Below are 22,500 nucleotides of genomic sequence, written 5' to 3'. Positions count from 1 at the left end.
GTAGCTTTAAGTACAATTTTGAGTTATTTAGACCAGTGGTTCTCAAACTTTTTCATGTCAAGGACCCCCAAATTGACACTTATTACCCGGACCCCCATTTGAAAAGATAAGCCATGGGACCCCAATAAAAGAAGATTTTTACGGCTCTAGCAGCGATTCTCAACCATTTAAATTTCAAGGACCCCCAGTTTGACATGCATTAGGCTACGGACCCCCATTTAATGGCATTTATACCGCTGGGACCCCGATTTATATTGTAAAATCAATGTTGATTTAACTCTGAGAGTGTACAAATGGAACCAAATGGTTCCATTTCGTACACTCTCAGAGTTACAGACCCATAAGGGTCCATTTGGTTCCTGTCCATCATTTAGCTGGGGACCCCCTGGAACCCCCTGGAACCCCCTCTAGTACCCCTGGGGTCCCCAGACCCCACTTTGAGAACCAATGATTTAGGCATTTAGTAGACGCTCTTTATCCAGAGCGACATTAAAGTAGGCAAGTTAAAATAAACACACACATCAAATGCATAGAGACACTGTGGAGCCGCAGTAATCTAGGATCATATATGTGATCCAAGAACATATGAATCATCTGTACATTGAGACTATAGGATGCCAGGTAAAGCATTTATAGTTTTTCCACTTCACCTCAGAGGTAGATATTGCAGGCCTACAATGTAGGCAACAATTATTTGAAAACTTAAGTTACTAGTTACTTTGTAGATCTACATTACTGTTACAAAACATGAGCCCTATTTTATACTTTGTGTGCGTGCGTGCGTGCGTGCGTGTGTGTGTGTGTGCGTGCTTTGAGCGACTTCGGTTGTAAACAAAATGGCTTTTAACCACGTCATTCCAAACTAATACTCTTAAAGCTAAATTCACTTGTGTCTGTCGCTACACGCTCGTCTTTTCTCCTGTAGGCTAATAACGTAAGCACGCACGCACACACACACACACACACACGCCCAAATGATGCTACTTGTTGTTTAACAGAAACGGTGTCAGTTACATTAGCAACAAAAGATTACCCCCCCCACACACACACACACACACACACACACACACACACACACACACACACACACACACACACACACACACACACACACACACACACACACACACACACACACACACACACACACACACACACACACACACACACACACACACACACACACACACACACACACACACACACACGTTTGAGTGCCGAGGACACGACAGAATGATACAGCTACAGTAGAGATCAGTGGTGTAAAGTAAAAAAGTACATTTACTCAAGTACTGTACTCAAGTACTCTACTATTATACTTTTACTCCACTACAATTATTTGAAAACTTTAGTTACTTTGTAGATTTAGATTATTATCACAAAACACATTAATGCACTTCAGCCCTATATGTATTTCGGCCATTTGAAAATAGCCGATCTACAAGCTCACATAGATCGGCTATTTTCAAAAGGTTTGTATACATTATGAACTTGTGAAATGGGACATTCTGCACAACGAGTACTTTTACTTTTGATACTTAAAGTACATTTTGATGCCGGTACTTTTGTGCTTTAGGTAAAAGATACGAGTACTTTTTCCACCACTGGTAGAGATGACAAGCTCGATATTATGACAAGTGCGGGGAGAGGTGAGAGAAGTGTTTGAGTAGTTTGAAGGTTCATTTGACACCCTGCCTCTGTCTCCGTGTGTGTGTGTGTGTGTGTGTGTGTGTGTGTGTGTGTGTGTGTGTGTGTGTGTGTGTGTGTGTGTGTGTGTGTGTGTGTGTGTGTGTGTGTGTGTGTGTGTTGTCTATTCATAGCTGTGAGCAGATGTTCAGGCCTGAATGCAGAGGTGTATCTGTCTGGCTGTGATGAGAGCAAAGTTCACGGGTCTTCAACACAAACAGCTGCTGTTTGTCATAATAACGTTCACAATGAAATTATGACATGAACATAACAATGTGATAAATGTGCTTCTTACACAGTACTTGAAAAACAAATAGACAAAAACTAAAACATTTCAGATGACTAAAATATGACTAAAACTAAATGGAATCTTATTCAAAAGACTATGACTGAAACTAAATACAAATTTGCTGTCAAAATCAACACTGCGACAGTTGAGTACACGTTCTTTCCTTTGAATTATTCTGCCGTCTGCTGTGTTCCGACTGTGTGCAGTGAGTTTATCCAAGTCGTGTGAGAGAGAGAGGGCCCGACATATGAAAGTGTTTTAGAAATTGGCCACGTCTGTTTATAAAATGACCGTTCCTGATGCTGTGCTTTGCGTGCTGTAATATATATATATGTTACAGGTAGATTGGCATTCCAGGTAGAATGGAAAATAAGCGCTTGTTTTCACCGCCCGTCCGCCCCCCAGGCAATTCTGTAGAACCAACGCCAGAGGGCAATGCAAGCCACACATGAGTCCCACACCACACACGCACGCATGCACACGCACACAAACGAGCACGCACACACGCATACGCGCACATGCACGCGCGCGCGCACACACCCGCGAACAAGGGGGCGAGACTGAGGAGGCGGGGCTGGCGGGCTATGTTAGTGCAGTGAGTGGCAGTTGGGGCAAACCATAGCGGGGCAAACGCAGTCCCCACAACATCATTTACTATTCTGTGCCTATCGGTACATAACTCGGACGGCGCTTAGTCGACTAGGAGACCATCGGCCGGTCGTCGCGGGCACTCGCGCCTGGAGGCGCTCGGGCGCGACTCCTTGGCCTCAAGGTCTCCTAAGTCGGAGCGCCTCCGTCATGGTCCAAAACTATACTTTATCGGCGAAAAAAAAGAGTCCGCGGTTGTTTGAAAAAGTAATGTCCCGAGCGGGAGTCAAACCCAGACTCCCAGTGATAGTGGATGGGGAGTCCAATGATTATCGAAGTGCGCCACTGAAGCCAGTATGTATGTATATTCATGTTGTCGTTCTCCTCGCATCGCAGCCCCGTCCCGAGCCTAAAAACAAGCGCTCCACTTCCAATCTACCTGGAATGCCAATCTACCTGTGACACATATATATATATATATAGGCTAATGTAATATAATATAATGCAATGTATCGTATCGTACAGTAAGTACCTCACCAGACAGCCTGTGGTGTGGTGGCCTTTAAAACTCGGGTGGAGCATTGGTAAAGTTCCTGCCCAGCAACCACGGAGGTTGTGGGTTCGAATTCACCGTGGTGAATCCGGTTTTGTCAAACTTCTGTCACGATTAGTATAACTGACGGACCCAAATGAAGAAAACAAAACAATAGAGCAGGGGTCTTCAACCGGGGGTCCGGGACCCCTAGGGGGTCCTCGGAGTTACTGCAGGGGGTCCGCCAAATCTTTGTGTGATATGATTTTGTTTTTTTTGCCATAACCACTTGAACTCTAGCATCCCTTTTCTGAGGAGAACTTTAGCCAAAAATAGCAGATCTAGCGCGAGGCGTTGTGAGCTTGTAGAGCTTGTAGATCGGTTGTGAGCTTGTAGATTTTTGGCAAAGAGGTATAGGTGTAGAGGGAAAAAAAGAACAGTAAACGTAAACAAAACAAGGGAACCAGGAGACCTGGGGTCTATTCCACGAAAGCGGAATTAAATTATCCTGGTTTGAAAGGCAAATCCAGGTTTGACAAGCCTGCGCTGTTCAGCCTGGTTTATTCAGTTCCACGAACGCCAAGCCGGGCTGAGAAGGAGAGGTTTGTCGAGCCAGGATCGTTAAACCAGGCTGAATGTGAGTTCACATATTCCTATAAAAGACCATGAAAGTCGATAGCAGAATCCTTGAACTTGACCAATCATGGAGCCCAAAACCAGAGCGGCGTTCTTCTCTGTGGCTGAACAGCAGCACTGCAGCAGCTCATGAAATCATACAAGGAAGTAAAATGTATAATAAGCAAGAGAGGAAACACAGCCGCAATAAATATAGATCCAGGGAGAAAGCGTGGCAAAGTATTGCAGACAAATCAAATGCACAAGTTGTCCAAAAATATGCAATTAATTTATATACAAATCCTAAAATATATAATTCAGCTAGGCTTAAACATAAGGAGTTTAAGTGAATGTTGGAATTATAATTACACACTTAGAATAATTTTCTAATTTCTAATTTCTAAAATCGAAGATCTACAAGTGAAAAGCTTGCCTTTTGGCGGCCGGGGGTCCCCGGTCCACGGGGGTCAACGGGGGGCCGGGGGTCAACAGGGGCTGGGGGTCAACGGGGGGCCGGGGGTCAACGGGGAAACGGGGGTCAACGGGGGTCCGGGAGTACCCGGCCCCCCGTGTACTCCCGGACCCCCGTTGACCCCCAACAGAGGTCCGGGGTATACGGGGGTCCGGGGGTCCACGGGGGCGGGGGTCCATGGGGGGCCGGGGACCCCCTCGGCCGCCATAAGACAAAAACATTTCGGGCTTGTAGATCTTCGATTTTCGCATAATAATTGAATAAGTGTGGAAAAACTCATTGGTTTATGATTGGAGTCATTGGACTAACAGCTATTTCACAAAACTTGAAGAACAAGGCACTGGATTAATAAAGCTTGGCTGACCAGGCTAACTTCACAGCTAAATTGCCATGGTAACTAAGGCAGGATTGCTTCAATTTTCTTTTGTGAAACAGGATCATGGATAAACATATCCAGGTTTACTGGCTAAGTTAATCTGCCGAGCTAACTCAGCTTTCGTGAAACCGATTCCTGGATAATTTAAGCCAGGATAGCCATTAAACCCGGTTTAAACCCGGTTTATCCCTAATCCAGGTTTCGTGGAATAGACAACCGGGTTTAAACCGGGTTTAATCGGCTATCCTGGCTTTGGGTCGTTTGACTCGTTTCTAGCGTTTATTGTGTTACTCTTTGGGTAAATGTGTACATTTCCACCTTCAGTCGATCTGTGTGTGTGTGTGTGTGTGCGTGTGCGTGTGCGTGTGCGTGTGCGTGTGCGTGTGCGTGTGCGTGTGTGAGTGTGTGTGTGTGTGTGTGTGTGTGCGTGTGCGTGTGCGTGTGCGCTCGTGTTATTGCTGGCCATCTTGGCTCGGTGATCTCCCTCACATATGAAAATCATTATTTTGTGTTCAAGTCAATCCATCATAAAGAATTAATAAGTGGGTGGTTGAGGTTTTATAAAATCATGGAACGAATCAAGGGCCAATTAGTGCCTCTATACAGGCATGTGCCTGGCCATGTGGCTACAGTGGACTGTCAGTGGAGTCTGCCCGGCAACCGGAATGGAAGCATGAATGAACGAGGGCCAGGTGCATGTCATACATACTGATACATACACAGTGGTGTAAAGTAACTAAGTACATTTACTAGAGTACTGTACTTTTTTTTGGTATTTTTGTTTTAGGTATTTATTTTTTTACTTTACTGGAGTATTTCCAATTTTCTGTAAAGGCAAATATTGTACTTTTACTCCGCTACAATTATTTGAAAACTTTAGTTACTAACTTGTAGATCTGCTATTTTCAAAAGATTTTTATACATTTGAAAACTTGTGAAATGGGACATTCTGCATAAGTACTTTTACTTTTGGTACTTTAAGTACCAGTACCAGCAGTAGAAGACAAAGGCAAAAGTGCACTATGAAGATTTTTTTTTAACTTTGTATTTATTTATGTATTTTTGGGCATTTTTGGCATGTCATTATATAGGCTAAAAGTTTAATTTAAAATGTTTCCCAAAATATATATTTTTTAAATGGCCAAAACTCAACATTTTGTACACATTTTGAAAAGGGTTAACCCTGAACCCTGAAACAAATTTTAACAAATTTAAAATGACACTGTTTTGTGAGCTTGGTAGATTTGGTAAATGTTTTTGCGACGCGGTCATACGACAAAGCATAAACTATAGGGCTTTGAGTGGTTAATGCTTTTATCTTTTATACTTGAGTAATGGGAATTGACATTCTGCTTGAGAAATGAGCGTTCTTTTCATAGGCATATGACAAAAGCTGCTGTAAATCATATTGGGGGGGGGATCACAGTCGTATATTTGGCTGGTCGGGTCACAGTAGTAGCTCAAGCTCTGCGTAAAATATCACCACCAGCCAGAAGTTTAAACAAATCTATAAATCTATTTTATTGTTATACGTTTTCCAAACGAAGGCCGTAGTTGTTGTAAATTGTATTTTATAATGTTAAATACTAACCAGAAGAGTGGAAGAGGAAAGAAATCCTGAAAAAAACGAACAAAAAGCTGTAGCTATAGTTATAGTACATATAGTACAAAAACTCAAGTCCTATGATTAAACCATTTCGACCGGGAGAGAAAGAACATTTTTAGATTTCTTTGGGCTATTCAAAAATAGCAGATCTACAAGCTCATAGCGCGGCACCGAGTGCCGCGCTATGAGCTTGTAGATCTACTATTCTTAGAAAAATCGCGAAAAGTTGTGCAAATCTTTGAATATATATTTTTGGAAGCGGACATTTGTAACTCAAATCTTTGTTTCTGGGGGGGGGGGGGGACAATTTTTTTTTTAGATGGGGGTCCGCGGCCAAATACAATTTTGCGTGGTCCTTGACATAAAAAGGTTTTGAGAACCACTGATATATACAGTAGCAACATAAGTTAACGTTCACGATTTTTCAAAAAATAGCAGATCTACAAGCTCATGGCACTCGGTGCTTGTAGATCTGCAATTTTTTTTTGAATGGCCAAAGAAATCAAAACAAAAAATGACACAGACGCGTTCCCGGCTTTGATGGGTTAAAAAGATGTTCAAAATGGCTTTAGTCACCAATGACACTTTGAGAAGCAGTTGTAAGCCAAATTGCTCTCCCATCAATTATATAAGAGTGGAGTGGAGGATTTAACAAGACCCAGAGGCCCCCAAACCACAGAGACAGAGAGAGAAATCCCCAAACATTCTGTCTCTGTCGGGGGGGGGGGAAACTCCTAAGTCCCAAAACGGTTCCGTTTTTATAATTTTTTTGTTTTTGTTTTAACAAGCATTTTTTAAATTGTGAAAATAGCCGATCCACGAGCTCAGCTTTGTTAGATCTGCTATTTTCACTACTTTTGTGTCGACACTCTTGTATAGGTTCTTGGTTTTACCAATATGATCCTAATCTGAGTTCCCAGAAGTTTTCGCCAGCTCTGGCGAGGAACTTCTGGGCCAGAGCCCTGGTATTTGTGGGCGGGATGTAGCTTACGCTCAGAATCTGAGCGGACACGCCTCTTACCGGTCTGAGAGCTGTGCAACTCGTCTAAAAAGTCCGACGAGAGGCAAACGGCTGTACACAACAATGGCGGCCGCAATTTCTCAAGGGGAAATTGCTTCCCGTCGATCCTATTTAGATGTAACACCCACTGCATGTGGATCCCGCCCCCTTTTCTTCATTGGCTGTTGATTTGAATCACAACGCAGTGGCCGCGCCCCTGCTGTCCAAGCTCCGACGCAATGCCTCCCAGACTAATATGATCCTAATAGACCAGGGGTCTTCAACGTTTTCAGGCCAAGGACCCCCTAGCTGAGAGAGAGATGAAGCAGGGACCCCCTATTGTATAAAATTGTGTTTCAGATTAAAGTTTTTTTTTTACTTAGTCTGCTCTTTTTTCCCTCTACAGTCTCTACACCTATAGCCTCTTTGCCAAAAATAGCAGATCTACAAGCTCAGAATGCGCCACATTGTGTGCTTGTAGATCAGCTATTTTCCAAATAGTTTTTTTACACATAACTTGTGAAATGGGACATTCTGCACAATGAGTACTTTTACTTTTGGCACTTTTAAGTACATTTTGATACCAATACCTTTGTACTTTTACTTTTTTTTAATTTAGAAATTCCGGAACTTTTACTTGTAGTTGGAGTATTTTTAGTATATTTCTACATTGCAGTATATGGATACTTTTGCTTAAAGTAAAGAATGTGTGTACTTTTTTTTTACTTCCACTGCCGGAAGGAGACTGTGGTGGTGTATGATGGGGTGAATGGAGAGAATGTGTGTGGAAGTGGAGTCTCTTCTCCTCCTCCTCCTCCTCCTCCTCGCCACCGCTGAGGGAGCGTCTTCATTTGTGGTTCCGCTCTCAGAGAAACCACTTTTAAAACGCTGTAATCCCACGTTTTATCTGCCTTAGTGCGTACAAATCAGCCCCGGTTCTCTCTCACACACACAGCCACACACACACACACACACACACACACACACACACACACACACACACACACACACACACACACACACACACACACACACACACACACACACACACACACACACCTCCCTCCCTCCCTCCTCCATATCGTCTCTGTCGGCTGGGAAACCTCATAAGTCAAAAACTGTTACTTTACAGGGTTCAAATATAAAAATAGCAAAAAATAGCAGATCTACAAGCTTGAAGCGCATTGGCCTGCCATGTGCGCTCTCTTCCTCACATAGGAGGCTGGTGCCGCGGCAAAATATGTCAGATGGAAACCTGGTATTATGTCCAAAACCATTCCTTTTTGTATATTTTATTTTTCAAACATTTTTGAAATAGTGAAAAATAGCCGAAAATATCTGAAAAGTAACTAGTAACTAAAGTTTTCAAGTAAATGTAGTGGAGTAAAAGTACAATATTTGCCTCTGAGATGTAGTGGAGTAGAAGTAAAAGTAATGGAAATTGGAAATACTCAAGTAAAGTACAAATACCTCAAAATTGTACTTAAGTACAGTACTTAAGTAAATGTACTTAGTTACTTTCCACCACTGTGTGGGAGCGACGGGTCCATGTGTGTGTGTGTGTGTTCGCGACGCGGCGACGGGTCACATGCATGCGCGGCTACGGACCGGGTAGACTTAGTCCAGACATAACTAAACGATCTGGGGTCGTCGCCACGTACACCCCCGTTAGGGATCCAGGAGGCGTATCAGTGCTCCAATTTAAAAAGAAAAAAATGTAAAAATCAGAAAAAAAGAAAAAGAAAAAAAAAGGAAATCTTAATGAGATCGGCCCTCTGTGAGCTCCGATTGGCCGTAGCCGTTGATGATCCAGAAAAGGTTGAGAAGTGAACCGCTGCTTTAGAAGCGGCAGCAGCATGCCGTCTCAGGGCTAAACAAATGGTTCTCCTACCCGCCATGGTGGTGGTGGTGGGTAGAGAGGATGTGGCCTTTCATGATCCTGTAATTTAACTTGTTTTCCAGTTGTGTGTTCTGAATAAAATGTGTTCCCCTTCCTTTTGTAATTCAAACAAAACTACATTTTAGTACAGAGGCCATTGTCTTTATACGGTCTCTGTATGTGATGTTTACATACATACGTTTCAACCGTTGTATGTATAGATGCAAACTGTCCCCTCTGGGCTGGTGCTGGATGGAGGAGAGGACAATGGACTAATGACATTCTATATAGGTGGCTTTTCACTGGAGATGTTTATTCATCAAATCAAATATCTGGGTGCCAGAGTGAGTGCCAGTGTTGATTTCGTCGACTAAAACTATGATGAAAAATGCTCGTTGACTACCTTTTTTCACTGACGAAAACTTAATAAAAAATAAGCTATGATGACTAAAACCAAGACTAAATATATTGACAATTTAGTCAACAAATGAAAATAGACTAAAATGTTAATGAGGGATCTAGTGGAGAAGAGATCCAGTAGAACTAAAAGATAAGTAATTTTATGTTTGGTTGCGCTCGGGTGTTGCGCTCTGAAAATAGCAGATCTACAAGCTCACAATGCGTCACAGCGACGCGTTGTGAGCTTGTAGATCTTCTATTTTCAGCATGCAACCAAGTGTAAAATCAGCCATTACGACGCCATCAAGGCACCGCCAACATACATTTTGGTCGACTAAATCAACTAGTCGACTATAATCTGATGATATTTAGTCGACTAAAACTAGACAAAAACTAAAACATTTCAGATGACTAAAATATGACTAAAACTAAATAGAATTTTATTCAAAAGACTATGACTAAAGCTAAATCAAAATCAATACTGGTGAGTGCCAGATCATACATGTAATTATGTATGTCAAACAGATCTTGATTGTCCATATATACATACATATTTCTGTCACATCAGTATGTGATGATCATTCAGGGGTCATCGTACACGGACACATGTGTCTGTGGCTAAACTTGGCCTTGTTTTTTTAACCTTATTTTGATCATAAGACTCAATTACTGAATATCTCAGTCTCCAGGTTTTCCTCAGCATATGCAAGTCACTGATTTACTATGACACTATGTATGACACATTAGGAGTCCACTGGTACAGTGGTTCCCTAACTTTTTATTTTCAAGGACCCCCATAACTCAGAGAGTCCACAAATGGCACCATTTGTGCACTCTCTGAGTTGTAAAGGTTTGTGTGTTTCTGGTAATACAATTTTCCACACATTTTCATGTCCATGGCAAAGATAGAATTTTGACAAAAATGTCCACCTGTGATCATTAGACTCAGAGCAATAACCCACCTATCTCCCAGACTCCCTCCCCAGTCAGAATGAATGTAGAATTATTGCATACAGATGAGAGGAAACTTAATTTAATTGACTACATTTTTTAAATTATTGTATTTTAAAAGAGATCCTCTCTCTCACACTTATGCTATCTTCACAGTCTCTGCTCTTCCAGTTCTCTACCACCATGGTTCCTGCTAAATCAGTTCTCTAGCACTGACTCAAAACTATATTAGACTGTGTGCAAATTATTAGAAAATGAGTTACCCTACGGTCATCTGGTCAATTACAGGTCAGAGGTCACACAAAAATAAACAAATGAAAAAATATTATGCAAAATCTACAATGACATGAATTGTCTTTATTTATTACATCCTAAAGACGGCATGACAGTATCAACATTATTCATTAAAAAATGTATCCATACATGTGATTTGATATAGTTTGAACTGAGTGAAATGTGATACTATAATTAATTATAGTTATATTAATTTACAGGGATTTAAAGCAATAAAGAACAAGAAATAGAATGAGTATATAATGCTTTGGGTAGGGAAATAGCGGAAATGTGTGAAATTATGCTCAATACGAGACATATCTCGGCTCGGCTATTTCTGGTGAACGTTTCCCCACTGACCCAGAATAGAGGGCTCAAGGGTTCAGGAAAAGTATTACTAATTAATTTTGATAATTTATCCATCCTACAGCTCATCGTGCCATGGAGTTTGGATCTCTGGCACCTGGTGGTGGCCTTGAGTAATATTCAGTCACACCCCTTCCATGGTGGTGTACAGGTCAAAGTATGCCTCTTGGAGGAAGAGAAAAGATATGTCTTTTCCTCAAGTATGAACCGAGCTTGGAAACCTGGACAGATGGTCACACCAGAGTTATAATCGTAGACATCATAATCTGGTATGGCCTCCAAGTCAGTGCGGCTTTCCTTGGCCAATTTAATCACCCACTTGGAAGCTTTGTAGTCAGACGCATCCTGTGATTGAGAGGAATAGATGCCAATCCAGTGGTAATAAAACGCGATCTTCCAGTCAATTAAAGACTTTTCGACGTATACGCGGACACAGGCCTTTCCATCCTTGACATACAGCTGGAGACTTGCACCATTATAGTCTTTTATGTTGACGGGCAACTGACCGTTAGCATCGTGAAACTCTGGTCCCCTCACTAGCTCCTCCCCAACAACAGGGCTGCTGAATGGCCAAAACCCTCCACACTTAGAATGCAGGCGGACCTGAAGGCCGGCGTTCAGGGCAACTGACGTGTCGACACTCCCCGACCAACTGTGGTGAGTTGAGTTGAGCTGAGTTGAGCTGAGTTGAGTCGTTGAGTCATTGTTCTGGAAAAGCACCACCATCACTCCACGCTGCAGGAGTCTGTTTCGAATGCCGCTCCACCAAATACTGGCCTTCCCCTTGGAGGTGGCTGTCACCTTCAGTTTGATCAGCAACATATCATCATCATCTTGCCCTTGACGACTCGCTTGGAGCTGGAATGAACGAGGTGATAGAATGGTTTTGCCAAACCTGTGCGCATTGCTAGGGGTCAGGACAATGAACAACAGCAGACCAAGAGATGCTAAATCCAGCCAGTGTGTTTGGAGATAATTCAGATAATTCTGGTCGATTTCACGACCAAATCGTTGCCATATTTCCCAAGGGCTGATGTTGCTGATGTCCAGGCCCCGGATCTCTCTCAGCAGGTTGGTGGTGATGCGGTAGGTGTTGGCTGGATCATAGTGTGAGCTACCTGGAGAGTGCTGCGTAATGTAGACCTGGTCAATGGTTCTGCCCGGCCGGCTGTTCCTCAAGATGATCCTATCCCTGTTGTTGTTTTGGTTTCCCTGTGAGTTGTAGAAGCTTTGGGTCACATAGAGTGGAAGAGCCCTGGAGTTGTTGCGAATGTGGAGATTTCCCAAAGTGTAGTAGTTGTTTATTCCAGCATCAGGCAGCAGGTGTCCGTTATGAGGGATTATAGAGTTTCCGTAATAGTGGATTCCATAATCTCCTCTGTTTGGCTCAAAGTTCAGTGGTATAATATCGTTGTGGTCGATGTTAATGTTGTTGGCTAACCAATGCAGCAGTAAGAGTCCGTGTCGCGGGAAGCCGCGGCCAAAGTCAGCTTTTTCCTCGACGAGATCTTTGATGGAGTCCAGCTCTTTAATTGCCGTCACAAAATCGAGGAAGAAAATTAAAATGAAACAGCATTTGTATGTTTTGTCCGCCATGCTGAACATGTAGGCAAAGAGTTTGGATCAATATGAGGAACTAGAGCACAGCTAGGGGCATTTAAAGCCTATTTATTGCAGGTGTAGCAATTCTTCACCTGCAATAAAAAAGGCTTTTACTGCCCATGTGATCCAGCCAAATGTTGTTATCTATTGCTACATGTCCTGCTGCTGAGACACACCGTGCCATTCCTGTAATCATACATCTTCATGTTACTTACAGGTAATCCAAAATGCGGCAGCTAGAATTTTAAAGATGGAGTGCCATGATATTTTTCAACCCTAAAACCTGATCATAAGGTATTATTATGTAAGGATTTTTTTCAACAAAAAAAAAGTGTACAGTAAGTGTTAAAATGTTGTTTTTATGTAGACACACCCACCAGTGCATTAAGTATAGAGCGTCGCAGTTCCCGCCCACTTCCTGTTTTTTTTGGTGCCGGAAGAAAAAACTCAATGCATTTTTCCATTGACATTTCCAAAAATATTTATATCTATTAATTTAAGCCTCGAATCAAGCCATCATGACATGACATGAATCAAGTCAAGTCAAGTCAAGTCAAGTTTATTTGTATAGCACATTTAAAAACAACATCAGCTGACCCAAAGTGCTTTCCAAACAAAGAACGGATAGACCTTAGTCTATTTACAAAGCAGAGTAAAAGGCATAGAGAGACAAAGTGCAGTAGAGACAATAACAAAACAGAACAAAACAAATAAAAACACGGCAGGGACAAATGAAACAACAAATGAAACAACAGACAGAGAACCTCAATCTACGTTAAAAGCAAGAGTAAAAAAGTGGGTCTTCAGTTTTGATTTAAAAATCTCAATAGTGGGACTTATCTTAATATGAAACGGGAGATTATTCCAGAGTATAGGTGCAGCCACGGAGAAAGCCCGGTCACCTTTTGTAATGAGGTTTGTTGAGGGAACTGAAAGGAGTTTCTGGGTGGATGATCTGAGTAACCTAGTGGCAGGAGATTTATGTAGCAGATCAGAGATGTATGGAGGGGCTAGGCCATTTAGAGCTTTAAAAACAAAGAGCAGTGCTTTAAAATCAATTCTATATTTTACTGGTAACCAGTGCAGTTGAGCCAGCGCAGGGGTGATGTGTTCTCTTTTTTTCGTTCCAGTGATGAGTCTAGCAGCTGAGTTTTGGACCAGTTGTAGCCGGGAGATGGTGGACTGGGGTAACCCCAGATATAGGGAATTGCAATAGTCCAAACGAGAGGTGATGAAGGCATGGGTTATTGTGACTAGGTCGGTGTGTGTTAAAATGTGTTTTAGTTTGGCTATGGTTCTGAGCTGGTAAAAACTGCCCTTGACAACACTACTAACCTGTTTATTAAAATTAAGGGCTGGGTCAAAGAAGACACCTAAGTTTTTTATGGGGCTGTTTGAATTTGCCTTAAGGGGGCCAAGTGTTTGAGAGAGACGAGCGGTTGAGGTTGGAGGGCCAAAAACTATTACCTCAGTCTTACTCTCATTAAGCTGGAGGTAATTAGCTGCCATCCAGCTTTTTATGTCCTCCAGGCAGTTAAAAAGATTGGTGAGTGAGCTGGTGTTTTCGGGTGTGGCTGGTACATAGAATTGTGTGTCGTCGGCATAACAGTGATAATTAATATTGTGCTTATGGAAGATGGCGCCAATGGGGAGCATGTACAAAGAGAACAGAAGAGGTCCTAAAATTGATCCTTGAGGGATGCCACATGTAATGGGGGCTGAGGATGAGGGGCAGTTTCCAATTTGTACATTAAAAGACCTGTCCTGTAAATAGGAGGCGAACCATTTTAAAACTGTACCCTTAAAACCAACCTCATCCTCCAAGCGTTTTAAAAGAGTAATGTGATCAATCGTATCAAAAGCTGCACTAAGGTCAAGGAGGATTAAAATGGCACAGGATCCGTTGTCAACTGTTAAAACAATGTCATTATAAACTTTTAGCAGTGCAGATTCTGTGCTATGTTGGATTCTGAAACCAGATTGGAATTTGTCCAAGATAGAGAAGGAGTTGAGGTATGATGAGACCTGTGCGAAAACAACTTTTTCTAAAATTTTGGAGAGAAATGGCAGCTTAGAGATGGGTCTGTAGTTATTGTTGTCATTGGGGTCAAGGCCTGTTTTTTTGAGTAATGGCTGAATGGTGGCATGCTTAAAACTGGAGGGGACGATTCCCGTTTCCAGACTGCTGTTGATGATGGCCATAATGAGGGGACAGATGGTGATGAAAACCTCCTTGAAGAGGCGAGAGGGAATACTGTCAGAGGGGCAGGAGGTGGGTTTTAAGTGGGAGACCACCTCAGACAGGAAGGAGGAGGACACAGGTAGGAAGTCCCGAAAATGGCTTGATGAGAGATGGATTACAGCGTGATATGATGCTGGAGGTAAGATGAGTGCTCTGATATTATTTATTTTGTCTGTAAAAAAGTTTCGAAACTTCTCACATGTATTGAAATCGGGAGCGGGAGTAATGGCAACGGAGGCAGCAGGGTTTAAAATGGTGTTTATGGTTTTGAAGAGTATTTGTGGTCGATTTGAGTAAGTGTTTATTAGGTCAGCATAATATTCAGACTTGGCTGTCTTTACTGAGGTTTGATAAGTCTTTAGGCATTTGTTGAGGATTTCATAGGAGATCTGCAGTTTGTCTTTCTTCCATTTTCTTTCAGCCTGCCTACAGGCCTGTCTTAAAGTGCGAGTGGACTCATTTAGCCACGGTGTACCAACCGCATCACGCTTGCGTCTGACAGATTTTAAAGGAGCTACAATGTCCAGTGTGTTTGAAGTGATAGAATGGAAAAATGAAACTAGGTTCTCTGTGTTAATAGGTGAAATAAGGGTCTCGGAGATAAGAGATGAGTGGGAGCGCATGAGTGAGTTGGAGAATTTTGTGGCTGTGGTTGGGTTGATAGAGCGGGCGAGATAGTGTGACGGAGATGGAGGAGAGGGAGGACATGGCAACATGGATTCAAACACAATCATACAGTGGTCAGAGACACCAATCTTAAAAATGTCAGTGTTGGAAATGTGCAGACCAGTTGATAAAACTAGGTCCAATGTGTGGCCCTTATCATGTGTGGGCCCAGACACAGATTGTACCAGATTAAAAGAGTCCATAATGTGAAAAAAGTCCTTTACCATAGGTTTTTCTGGGCAGCAGACGTGTACATTTAGATCACCTACGATCAGCAGATGTTCTGAGCGAGACGCCATAAAAGAGAGCAAGTCAGAGAATTCTTCAATAAAATTGCTATTTGACTTTGGTGGTCTATAAACAAGTGCGCATAAAATAGGGGTGGTAAAATGTATTTTAAGCAGCTGTACTTCAAAGGATAAAAATGTATCAGTTGGTAATAGTTTACATTTAAAAGTGTCCTTAAAAACAATGGCTAAGCCACCACCTCGACTGGACCTTGGTGCATTAAAAACGCTACAATGGGGAGGGCAGAGGTCCCCAAGTGGAGAGAGCTCACCAGTATGTAGCCATGTTTCAGTTAAAAATAAAAAATCAAGTTGGCGAGATACAAAATTGTTATTTAAAATAAATGTCTTACTCCTTAATGACTGGGCATTAAATAGGGCAAATTTTACTGGTATGGTATCGGGCCGTGGTTGTGGGGGGCGTTCCAAAGATGTAGAGATGGCATGTGTGTGGGTCAATGAACATAGATTTTCCAGGTGTGACCTTCTATTTAATAGTAACAGCGGCTTGTGAGATCTACTTGTGATGATGGTGCTAATATTGTTAAAGTGGGGTGTGTAAACCACATGTTTTTTGGTGGTCATGACGTTGTGTGTTGAGTCTGTGAGTTTTGGTCCAAGCCCGATGGAATGAGGGCTAGGAGATGGGGCGGAACTGTTGTGTTGGGGGCAGGGACCGGGAGGACGTCATTCTGTGGCGGACTCCTCTGGACATGCCAACAGCTGGACACAATAGCGGAGGTTAATGGCTATATTGGCCGCTAAAACCTTGCTACCTAGGTCGTTTGGATGAAGCCCATCACTACAATAGAAGGACGAGCGGCCCCAGAACAAGTTAAAATTGTCAATAAAATTAAAAGCGTGAGTGCGACAGAGACGGTGGAGCCAGGTGTTGAGGCTAGCGATCCTGCTAAAACTCTCGTCGCCACGGGCGGCTATTGGAATGGGACCCGAGATGAAAAAAGACAATCCACTCTCAGTGAGGACATCAACTAGGCGTAGGAAGTTCGCCTTTAACTCCTCTGAACGGCGGAGAGCTGTGTCATTCGTCCCTACATGGACGATGAGTTTGGAGACTGATGCTGGGAGTGACTCAATGAGATCGGGGAGTTTGTTTATAATAGTGGAAATAGTGGCACCTGGAAAACAGCGAGTAATTGCATTAGGGAAGCGGGTGTGCTTGATAATGGAATCCCCCACGATCACCGCTGTAGGAGATATGAGGGGGGGGATTTTGGATGGGAGTATAGAAACCACTTTTTTGGCTAGGGGGGTGGGTGGCTGCTGCTGGGATAGGGGGGGTAATGGGGGGCCAAAATGAATGGCCGGTGTGGGGGACATGGACTTATTCGCCAGGGGCTGAGGCGAAAACCGACTCCCAGACTGGCGACGGACCGCCGCCTTGAGCAGCAGGTGACGGTCATTTTCCTGGCCATAGACCGGTGGCTCTGAGGCCACACCAGGGGTGTTTTTTGGGTTCGGGATCGGTGGGAAATCTTCTATGGCTAGGAGGGAGTACTTATTATTAGTGGAGGGTGGGGGGGGAGGAGGGGAGCGGGGGCACGGAGCTCCATTTTTTCCCCGGGAGACTGTTGTCCAAGGGACTGGGGTGGAGCTGACCAAAGCTGGACACTTGGGTCTGGCCCCGGCTCGGGACCAAGCACCGGGGTGGGCCGGGATGGTGTCGTCAAACTCTCTCGTCTTGGGCCAGGCATCGGAGGTGTTAGCAGCAGGTCCAACGAAGACCTCGGGGTCCGGTGAAGCAGCCTCGGGGGCTGGAGGGGGGTCAACAGCGCAGAAGGAGTCTAGCATGACCTCGTCCTCACGGATCTGGAGAAGCCGGTTTACACGTAGCTTCAGCTCGGCTATCTCCTGGGCCAGCCGGAGACAGCCATCGCATCCGGATGATGAGGTGAGTGGCGGCATTGTGGTGATGATGGTGGCTAAGGGAAAAAAGCACTTTGGCCAGTAAAAGATAATATATGCAGAATAGCTGCAGACTGGCAGGAGGCGTTGAGGGGTGATAGCAGTGTAGAAAGAAACTTACCCGCGAGGGTCGCCTAAACGGCGACCCGGTGCGGAGAGATGGCACACAATGAGAGCACTCTGGGTAGGGATGCGTCGGTAGTCTCCCGTCAGTGGAAAGTAGCTGTCAAACTAGCTACTGCTAGCGGCTAATACCGGCTGGCAGCTGTAGGGCTCGGAGCCGGCTCGGCGCAGCAGGCTAGTTGCAGGGATCCAGTTCAGGGTAGATCGACACGGCCCCCCGGGTTGAGGTGGATCCGCACGGCACCCCAGAGTGTACAATAATAATAGTGGTCAATGTATCCAAAGCAGGACTTGGTGATAGCAGCTGTCAGAGAGCCGCAGCTATAGCCGCTCGCGGCCAGCTGTTTGCTGTCAAAAACTAGCCGCCGGCTGTTTGCTGTCAAACTAGCAGCCGGCTAAGGCTGTCATTCCGAGTGGAAGCAGACCAGCTAAAGTCCATAAATAAACAAAAGATCAGCGTGATCGATCATTTAAAAATCCATTGGCCATGTTAAAGTGAACTGGTAAAAGGTCCTAGGAGAGACAGTGAATAAAAGCCATAGATTAAAATGATAAAAGGACTCCGTTTGTGGAGGAGCAGGAGCTGCTGGCGTCTGCTGCTGCTAGTGCTTGCCACTGGTTGTGATGACCATGACCATAAACGTTTGATTCTGTGATTTTTTTTTTGTTGAAAACGGCAAAACAAAGGGTATTTATTAAATATAGTATATCATATAATTAAATATAAAATAAAATAAAATCACAGAAAAAAACGTTTTATGGTCATGATTCATGTCATCTCGTGATGGCTTGATTCGAGGCTTAAATTAATAGATATAAATATTTTTGGAAATGTCAATGGAAAAATGCATTGAGTTTTTTCTTCCGGCACCAAAAAAAACAGGAAGTGGGCGGGAACTGCGACGCTCTATACCTGGTTCTCACCTTAGCACCTCCTCCACCACCTTAGCACCACCCACCTGTCCTAGTCCCTCCTCCTCCTCATGCCCACACCTGTTGTGTTATGATAATGAGGGGGAGGGTGTGGGCTTTGTGATGTCACTAAAGCGCTGTTTCTCTATTGGCACATTTGACCCTCAAGGTTTCAGCCTCCAGGAAAAAACTCCAAATAGTCAGAGAAGACATAAAACACCATAAAAACACCACCGGGGGGCTTAATGAAGTTCTATCAACCTCATAGGGGCGGCCATAGCTGAGTGGTTAGTGAGCCCGCCTAGGGAACCAGAGGCCCTGGTTGCCCCAGGTTCGATTCCAGGCTATCCCAGCATATGCGCCGATGATATGAAATTTGTCCCTGAGCAAGACTCTTAACCCCAATTGCTCACAGGTTCTCATTGGAAACAAGACCGCAAGGACTTTCATGAACGACCTGTTAAAAGGAATTATCCTTATCCTTTATAGACACATGAAAAACAGAAAAAGTGCAAAAACATGGCACCACCTCTTTAACAAACACCAGCAGAAGAGATCACATTAGTCCAGTCCTGTCAACACTACCCTGGCTACCTGTATCTTTTAGAATTGATTTTAAAGCACTTTTATTCAAAGCCCTTAATAACTTAGCACACACATGGGCAACATACAGCCCGGGGGCCGGACTCTGCCCTTTGACCATCTCAATCCGGCCCGCCAAGTAAAAAAAAAAATATATATATATATATATATATCTAACTCTAACTAACTTTAACTCAACTCCAATTAATTAATAGTAATTCATATTTACCATTTGAGTACTATACCTAAATTACATCCATATGTACTCAAATGTTTTGTTTATAATGTAAGTTACCATGAAACGGTCAACCTTGATTCCATATTTATAACAAAATGCAATGTGTTTGATCAGTGACCTAGGGAGTGGTGCATATCAGATGAGATAAGATACTGTATACATTTATAGGCTCATTTAAAAGTTGATATGGCATTGACGTGGATTGTTTTATGCAAGTAATGTTTTTATTGTAAGGCCAGAGTACACCAGAGTGATACAGTACAGCTGTAAAAAGAAATTAACGGAACAATTTTCAGTAACAACATTTTGTAACTGAAAATTCTTGTTGTGAAAGCAAGTACCTTATTGTTATTGCCAAATACATATCATTTTGAATTTCAAAATGAAAAGGTTTGAGAACCACTGATATTATAACATACAAGACATTTGTAGAATCCCCAGAAGCAAAGATTTGAGTTAAAAATGTTTGCTTTAAAAAAATATATATATTCAAAAGATTTGCACAAACTTTCACGATAAAAAAAAAATTAGCAGATCTACAAGCTTGTAATGATCATTAAACTCAGAGCAATAACCCACCTGTCTCCCAGACTCCCTCCCCAGTCAGAATTCAGAGTTTGAATGAATGTAGAATTATGTGCAGGATGTAATTTGCTAACAGATGTGAAGAAACTTAATTTAATTGACTACATTATTTTTGTATTTGAAAAGAGATCCACTCTCTCACGCTCATGCCAGTGACCCCCCTCCCCGGTGCCAATGTTGGCACCCGTGCCTAAGGTTGCCTTCTCCTGGTCTGGAGGCTATTGTCACAGCATGATGTTGTTAGAACCCAAATGCAGGCATGGATGAAGCTTAACGAAACTTTACTTAAAACACAACAATGTAACATCCACAACCGTTTCAGCAGACACTCAACAATGCACTCTGGAACATTATAGACAACACCAGCAAACAGAGAACAGAGTCTACATACCAGCACAGTCTTTGTAGTCTCCTGGGCTCGTCAGCAAGACCAGGCTCAGCTGGCAACCACAGGTGAGTCCATTCAGAGCATTACAGGGAGTGGAGAGAAGCGCAGCAGCCATATTGGAAATACATTGGGCCCGGCCTACCAATGGTTCTAATGAAGGCTCTGTTCCATTTAGTGTAGCAGAGTGGTTGTCAAACTTTTTTAATTTCAAGGAGAAACTCAGATAGTGTACAAATGTAAACAAATGGACCCTTATGGGTCCATTTGGTTCCATTTGCCCCATTTGGGCATTTGGAACCCGCTCAAGGAACCATGAGGGTCCCTGGACCACACTTTGAGACCCACTGGACTGTAGCAGAGTGTTTCCAGTGAGCCGACTAGCAAAAAAAACATAGGATAAGGGGTTAAGGGGTTATGTGCTTAAGGAGTGTAGGGAACAGCTCAGCCCTGTACTGAGACACATGTTCCAGTTATCAGTAGATACGCACTACATTCCAAAAGCGTGGAAAACTTCACTTATAGTTCCAGTGCCGAAAATGTCCAATCCCAAAGTCCTTAATGACTATCGGCCAATTGCCTTGACATCATTGATAATCAAAAGCTTGGAGCGCATTATTTTAAATGACCTCCTTAGTAATGTGCGTCAACATGAAATGGACCCCTTGCAGTTTGCATATAGAAAGGGGAGGGGCACTGATGACGCTCTTCTTCTTATTCTTAAAAAGATCTATTATCATCTAGACCAACCTAAAAAGACACGATATGCTCGGGTACTTTTTGTAGACTTTTCTTCTGCATTTAACACGATGAGACCTCATATTTTGATGGGGAAACTGTATGACCTGGGTGTTAACACCAATATCATCAGATGGGTGGAGTCCTTCCTGAATGATCGGGTACAACATGTCAGGGTGAATAAAGCAATATCTCTCCCTATTACAACCAACACGGGGGCTCCGCAAGGGAGCGTGATCTCACCGGTATTGTTCACTCTGTACACAAGCGACTGTAGGAGTGACTCAGATAACACCTGTATTGTTACATTTGCCGACGACACAGCTATTGTTGGTCTGATTGAGAATGATGAGATAAGCTACCGAAGAACAGTGGATGAGTTTGCTGGTTGGTGCAAGAGTAACTTCCTTCAATTGAATATTAAGAAAACTAAGGAGGTTATATTTGATTTTAGGACTAGTGCTCATGATGCACACCAGCAAATAGTTATTGATGGGGATGGGGTGGTGACTGTTGAGGAATACAAGTATTTGGGTACAACAATTGATTCCAAGCTGACATGGAATTCCAACACTGATGCCATCTATAAGAAAGGTCAGCAGAGGCTGCATTTTATGCGCAGACTGAGACAGTATGACGTGGAAAAAAGTGTAATGGTACTCTTCCATCGATCCTTCGTGGAGAGTGCACTGACTCTCTGTTTTGTTTCCTGGTATGGCTCATTATCATTGGTTAATAAGAACAAACTCCATAAAGTCATCAATGTATCCAGCAAGATAGCTGGGGTACGACATGAGAGTATGGCAGCAATGTATGAGACCCGGGTGCTTAGGAAGGGGAGAGCTATTGCTAGGGATAGAACGCACCCGCTATACAGTCAATACCACCTTTTACCATCAGGACGGTACACAGTGCCAATGTTGCAGGCTAGGGCTTCAACATCATTTGTCCCTACAAGTATAGGACTCCTGAACAAACAGGCCCATCTCAGTTCTGTGCATAAAATGTAATGTGATGCCTCTTGAACCATGACTGGTGGCCTTGTCTAGTTTGTATGTATTTTGTAATTATGTTATGTGTTTGTGATTTTTTGTATCCTGATGGCTGCTTGGCACAAAATGAATTTCCGCAAGGACAAATAAAGTATATATAGAATTTAACATTTTCTGTCAGAAATTATTA

General features: G+C 43.1%; 2 protein-coding genes across 2 annotated transcripts in view; one reads left to right on the top strand and one right to left on the bottom strand.

The window, feature by feature from the left end:
* Positions 1 to 22,500, top strand: part of LOC308097838 (uncharacterized protein) — a 199,274-nt gene that overhangs the window by 57,080 nt on the left and 119,694 nt on the right. The gene's annotated exons all lie outside the window — the stretch shown is intronic.
* The window catches only part of hagh (hydroxyacylglutathione hydrolase), a 140,168-nt gene that overhangs the window by 24,411 nt on the left and 93,257 nt on the right, over positions 1 to 22,500 (bottom strand). The window lies entirely within an intron of this gene.

This window comes from Gymnoscopelus braueri (genome assembly GCF_963280865.1).
Source record: "Gymnoscopelus braueri genome assembly, chromosome: 13".
NCBI lineage: Eukaryota > Metazoa > Chordata > Actinopteri > Myctophiformes > Myctophidae > Gymnoscopelus > Gymnoscopelus braueri.
Note: the sequence above shows the minus strand (reverse complement) of the source record. Positions and strands in the feature narration are given on the sequence as shown.